General features: G+C 35.7%; 1 long non-coding RNA gene across 1 annotated transcript; it reads right to left on the bottom strand.

Moving 5' to 3' along the window:
- Positions 1–3,409: 3,409 nt before the first annotated feature.
- LOC148051416 (uncharacterized) lies at positions 3,410–6,320 on the bottom strand. Its single transcript, XR_015699506.1, has 3 exons — positions 6,254–6,320; positions 4,822–4,915; positions 3,410–3,508 (listed from the first exon to the last, which is right to left on the bottom strand). It is a non-coding gene; the product is annotated as an uncharacterized LOC148051416 (long non-coding RNA).
- Between the last annotated feature and the right edge of the window lie 512 nt (positions 6,321–6,832).

Genomic DNA, 6,832 nt, shown 5'->3' with positions numbered 1-6,832 from the left:
AAAAAAGCAAGCAAAAGTGATGTCAGCCATCTGCTAAATTATTAGTAGATATAAACAAGCTTTATCTTTCGGAAGCAGGTTCTTTCCTGTAATGCCACTTACTAATGTGAAATTAAATAGCCGTAGTTAAAATGTTTCAACTGATATGCTCTCTATTGTTAAGTCAGCAAGTGATCCTTGACTGATAAAATACATTTCAGAAATGTACCAGTGGGGAAGAGAGGAAGATGATTTAATGATTAAAATAGTGAATTGAGTTTGAAAATCTAAGACTGGTATTCACAAACTCCCTACGTGTCGCTAAACACGCATCTCTTTCTCTGTCTTAGTTGCTCTGACATGGAAATAAGGCCCACACCGCTCGATGTCACAGAAGTACTGTGAAGAAAAAAACACATAAATAATTGATAGATATTTTAACCTTCAATAAATTATACTTTACTGTGGTGATCCCACTCTATCTCCTGATACAAATAAGTAAATAGGTTCCCTCTAATTAACTGCAATTACTTATCTAGAGGGTAACAGTAGGAACAGTATTTGAAAGTGTTACAGTGAGTAAGAGTTCACATGCACTCTGCACCCAGACCCCCCATTCTTGAGACTTCCTTTTAACTTCTGAAGCAATGGAAAGTTCCCTGTTGAGCCTCAGCTCCATCAAGTCTGCTACAGACGCTCTTCCAGCCTGTTCCTCATCCCCAGCTGGCCTGCAGGAATAAAAATAAAAAAAATAAAAGCAAACAGAAACAAGGAGAGCCCAGGGAATGTATGATATAAACAGTGCAGACCTGAGTTTCAACTACCTGAGTGTTGATCAGTTTTCAGCTCAATCACACCGGTAGTTTCCCAAAGCAACTCACACATCCCTAAAATATCTAAAGAAGTCAGCTATACAAGACAAACTATAACTGGAAGGAACATCTGAAGCATACATTGTTTTTCTGAAAGAAGTGGAAGACTCTAAATGTGGGGGTTTTGCAGATGCTTGCTTTACTTCAACAGATTTGTGCACTGCCTTTTACAGGGTAGTGTTCATGGTGTCTATTTCTAGAGTGAAAGCGTTCATAAACATATTTTTTTCCTGATTAAACACCACTAAATTCTTTCCCTACTTTATTTTTACAAGCAATTTTAACAACAGGTTGGAATTTATTGAACAGATCTTCAAGACTGAGCTTATTTTATGTGTGAAAATAAACAATGACAAGGATGAATACCACTTACCATTTTTCAGATTTTATACATAAGGCATTAATCAAATTAAATGAAAAGGATTAAACTCATTGCTAGCTTAATAACACTGGTGTCACTGGATTTAGAGGAAAAGGAGTTTGCTCCCAAATTACTACAGTGGTATACTTTCAGTTTCTGATTGATTCCCTGTATCGGTTTCTGGTTGATTCCTTGTATCTCACTCTGTTTATCTCAATGTAGGAGCATATCACTGAATTAAATGGTAAGTCAATCACAGGCGAGAGATTTTATCTGAAGACGCAAGAAATGTTCATGACTTCACTGTGAGAGTAATGTGCAAGAAGGAATACATCTCTTCAGATTCAAAAGCAAGAGTTTTACATAAATTGGCTCAAAATCATGACAGACATCATCCATATAAGATTATTCAAGTTACTAATTTACATCTGACTAGGAAAATAATTTTAAGAAATATATTTTATCATTTGTTTAAGAAGTGTTATATGTTTAAAAAATAATGTTTTCTTAATAACCGAAGCATCCTGCTTAGGTCAATCGGACCACCTGTCTGAGGCATATGAAGCAACAGGTAGGAGAACTGGAGCCAAAGTTAGATCACGTTTGAAGGGTTTAACATGCTAGTTTTATCATTTAGTTATTTTAAATCAGCAGAAACTCAGACATAAAAATAATTAAGTTAAATATCTTCTACTGCTTTTGTATCTGAAAAAGCTTTTGAAATTCAGCTGAAACCCTCTGAAAGGAACGTTTTCACCAAGAAGCAAGTTTGTGAAAAGAAGCAAATTAAAATTCTATCTATACCAACAGTTACTTTCCAAATATTGTAGCTACGCCTGGTAGCATTTCTTATTTTGAACCATATTTTTTCCTCCGGGCTGATAAACAAACATATTGTGATCACACACTTCTGCTATCAAAGATTTTGCCACAAAAATTATCCTGATATCCCTGCTTCATTTAATCCTCGACCTTATAATTTACCCCCTTTTATTATAGCATAATGAGCCCACTTAAGCGGGAAGTATTGCTAGCTTTCCAAAGTAAAATAATCAGAGATCTGCACATAATATCTACACCCCTAAGTTACTTGCAATTTGATATACAAGATGCCCATAAAATGATGCAGTACAAATACCAACTAAAAGACTGTTCCTGTTGCACATGAAAACTTCACAATCAAAACCACATACACAGAGCTAACATAAAACAGAGCTCACAAAGTGACTCCAGCATGGTGGCTAAATCATCATGTTAATACCATATTAAAATATTTATATGTTTATTTTTGCATGAGTCTATTTCAGGAGGCACAGAAAAAGGAGAAGTTAAGCTGAGGAGGGAGGAGAATAAAAGATGAAGGTGGAGGATGAAACTGAAGTAAATTATCTCTGTGGAGGGGAACTGAAAGCAACAGATCTGAGAAAGCAGCATTGGCTGGCACAGGGCACAGAAAACCTAGTTAAAGCTGTTGAGAATTGTGAGTGAATTCTTCACAGTGTCCTCAGGGCTACTGCCTCCAGCTGACAGTCCAGTTTCTGCTCAGAAGACTAAGTATTGACTGGCTCTAAAGCTCTTAAAACCTCTGCTATATATCTCTGGATCCGTAAACAGTGTGGTCAAGTGGAGAAAACACAGCCCTGGAACACAAAGATCAGCACAAAGTTATTGGTCACTGACTGCATAAAGACTTGGACACAGTTCTTCATAATCATCTCTCACTTACCTACTTGTGAGGAGAAAATCTAGTACTTGACACACACAGAAAAAGAAATAGAGTTCAATGTTATTACTGTATATAAACAGGCAAAAGAAAAGGCAAAACAGCGCCAAAATTAAAAGGGCAAGACTAATGCAAAAAAGCTTGTTAGTGTTCCATATTAGAAAAAAAATTGTTGACCAAGTCTGATTAATTTGCACAGTAATCTTCAAGGCTCAGCTTCAGAACGCCTCTGCCTCATGGACTGAATGTTAGGCCACGAGACTGACAAATACACAGCTGTGCTGCCAGAACACCGAGCATTCAAGTCACTAAAATTATGATACTGACTTAAAAAATTACTGGAATGAAAAGAAAAAAAAAGATAAACTAGACATTGATGTGAAATGGGGTTTATCTTACTTATTTCTTAAGCAAAAATCTCATCTCCCTACAGAAAGCCACACTAACTTCACTTATTAATTGACTTCATAAGTACCTGGCAGCTACAAGGTCACAGAGAGCTCAGTGCAAGGGTGTGATTTCTGTTCTTCTAGGAGTACAAACCATCTCCAGCATAAGGTCATCAGTGTTCTCCTGTTGTCATTAAAACACGCATAAATTAATTTTTCTTCCATGGTAAAGAAATTTTTGGAATAGCAGTTCTATGGAGAAAATCTACATCCTGGAACTTTTTTGCATCAGTTCCCTACACATGAAAGATCCTGCATATGTGTTTGCAAAATTGCTTGCAAATGACCATTAGCAGAATGCACTTGTGACTTGTTTCTATCCTCGTAAGAGAAACCAGTGACAATATTATCAGAAGAGAAGGGTCAGACCACCACACATAGGTCCATGTGCTGTAGTGCACAAATCTCAGCTGCCACCCTCAGCCAGACAGTCCAAACTGAGTGAATTGGTAAAGTTTCTTACAGACCAAAGCCAGAAGGTTGATGTTACCAGTTTCTCCAGGAGGATTCAGAACAATGCACGTTTATGCTCTCTGAAGCTACTATGACTCCTATAATATTGTTTACAGATTACACCTATTACACTGCTTTAATCTCCACTGTCTTTGAACTAGAAGTTTTGCCTAAACCAAGCTCTCATTCTAATAAGTTTCCCTCATTTACAAAACATGAAATTATGCAGTTAAAAAAGGTATCTACAGGCAACCAGAAAAAATGGGATTTCCCCATAAATGCATAGCATCATCTTTGTAACTAGTGCGCTACTGCAGATATATTTGTTTCACCGAGACTGTAAGTTCCAGCACAATGATGATTCAATGATTCAAAGTCTGCATCACACAAAGTGATTGTGTATTTAAAGTTATATGTTGTAAAGTTCTACTTTGTTTTGTGGTGTGGACTTTACACTGTATTTTCCTATAAGGCGTTTCTATGAGGTAAGCCTATGATAGTCCAGCTGTACACTATTTGTAGGAACATTCCATTCTACCTTTTACCTTAGAAAAAGATAAGCATAGAGTACATCAAATTTGATAATCAAATAGTAAAACCATAAATTTCTTAAATATTAAAAATGTGCATAATTGCTTTTTATCAATTGCTATTTTGTTTCCAGACTGAGAATATAAAACGTAGTGTACACAGAATTTACTTTTTATTCATATAATAAAATCTACAGAAACTACTTAAAGATTCTACTTTCAGTGATTTGTCTCTTTTGTAGTAATAAACTTTAAAACCTCTTTGTTCAGGTTGCTTTGAGTATTTTTAGTAGTAGGCCTTTATATTTATAAATAAGAAAATTTCCATACAAAAGTACCAGTAGAGCCGATCACAGCTAAACACAGATTAAAAGCTTTACATTTAAGTATTTTGGGGTGTAATAACACCTTCTTTAAAACTGCCTTTGTATTTGGAAGTGATAAAAATGCTCACATTTCCTGTTCTCTTGTGCTTCATGGTAAGAAACTGGTGATGCATTCTTACTTGCTGCTTTGGACGATTCATGTGTACTGAGCACAATCCATCCCTGCAGAGGAATACAAGAGTTTTTACATCCCTTTCAAACACTGAGTTTTGTGCCCTTCTGAGTAGCAGTTGCAGCACTCTCACTCTATTCGGCTAATAGAGATGTGTTCTTTGCTGTACGTAACAGCTGAGTTTAGAAACTGAAATATGAAATTTCAGTTTATGAAGAGATATATTACAATTTCTGGCAGAAAAGTCAGCAGTAGAAAAGATACCATCCTATTTCAAAAAATTATGTGTGTGGTACATAAAAGTCCATTAGAATGCTTGATTCTTTCTTTTTTCCTTTTGACAGATGCAATTTTCATCGAGAAAATGATCCCCTGAAGAAAAGAGATGGAGATGACTCCAGTGATTCAAGAATGTTTAGGAAATGTGTTGTGCAATGGGAGTAATTCATATAGATAGGTCCTTAAGGAGAAATCCTTAAAAACATCCATATGTTTACAAAGACATTATAAACACCTGTTACAAGCAAAGTTGGAAACTTAGGAATTTTTTTAAAGTTACAGCTTATATTCTTGTAAAGAGAATTCCAGATCGTTTCAGGTCACTCCTGTCCGCTATTGCCACACATTTAGCATCCAGTCTTAGTCAGGCTATATGAGTAGGGAAATCTCCTTCTGTAGTTAAAAGAGAAAGCCTCATCTCCACAGGAGGGAACATTACTGCACCTGAGCTTGGTGCTTTCCTCCCTCCATCTTCATTTGTAATCTTAGTCCCAGTTCACTTAAGCTGTGAGGCACTCTAGATCAATCCCCTTGTGAACATAGATGCACCTCCTTAGGTATTTCAAAGCATTCAGTAGCCGAGACATACAAGTGAGACATACAGTATATACTTGCATGGAACCTGTCATTCAGGAGGAATCTAACTCCCACAGAGACCAATAAAAGTGAAGAATTTAAGTACTTTCTGTGCCTCAGGTTCTAAGAGTTAAATCATGACTTCAGTGAAATCTTAGGGAATTTTGCCAAAAATCTACTCCATCTAAGTAAAAGATAACTGCTAAATTATCCACTGAAAGATAACCACCCCTGTCTCAACTGCATCAGATTTTCTTTCTGAAATCATGTTATATCAGGATTTTTTAATGTCTATTTTTAAGCAGAACATGAAATCAGAAATAAGTTATACAGCTGCAAAATGAGTGGACATGCAGGTGTTTCTTCTGCACACTCTGATTTTAACTTTTATTCTTATTTTATTTTTACTCTTTCAAGGAATTACTAGAGTACACTGCCTGTAAAGTAGAAAGAATTTCAAACACTGTAGTTTAAAAAAAAAAACCAAACAGGTAAGACAAACATCTATCAGGAATGAATTGGGTATGACTGACCTTGATTCGGAGGAGGATGAGAGATGCATTGACTGAACAGCCACTTGATGTCTCTACTCCTATTTTTCTATGATTTCTATGAAAAAAAAAAAGTGAAGCAAACTTTAAGCAACTGTTTGCAGTCATAATACTACTTCTCTACATCTTCTGTAAAGCAGCTGTTCTAGTATTTGAATTACCATCATAAGGCACATGTTTTCAAGAAAATGTAATAAAAAAGTCATCAGAAGTCACCCATAACACAAAGGTTTTCTCTGGGAAAACCTGTTCCCATTACTTAAGATATATTACTCTTTAGTGTGTGTATATTAAGGTGTTTATATTCACTGAATGTGAAATCTTTTCTAATTCTGTGCCCAAAATACATTAAGAGAATGCTAAGCTTGCAAATACCACATTAACTCTGCTTTCTTGAATATTTGCACAAAAATGTAGGATGAACTTTGAATTTCTTATAAAGGGACATTCTTCTAATTTCCACAGAGACAGAGTAAGCCACTCAAGCAGAGACTGTAGGCAACAGTTGTTTCATTCCTTGTTATGCATCATGACAAGAATAAAGAAATAGATAAATACATA

This window comes from Nipponia nippon, unplaced genomic scaffold, assembly GCF_047370975.1.
Source record: "Nipponia nippon isolate SJK-2023a ecotype South Korea unplaced genomic scaffold, ASM4737097v1 scaffold_6, whole genome shotgun sequence".
Classification (NCBI taxonomy): Eukaryota; Metazoa; Chordata; class Aves; order Pelecaniformes; family Threskiornithidae; genus Nipponia; species Nipponia nippon.
The sequence above is the reverse complement of the archived record's forward strand: the minus strand, read 5'-3'. Positions and strand labels throughout refer to the sequence as shown.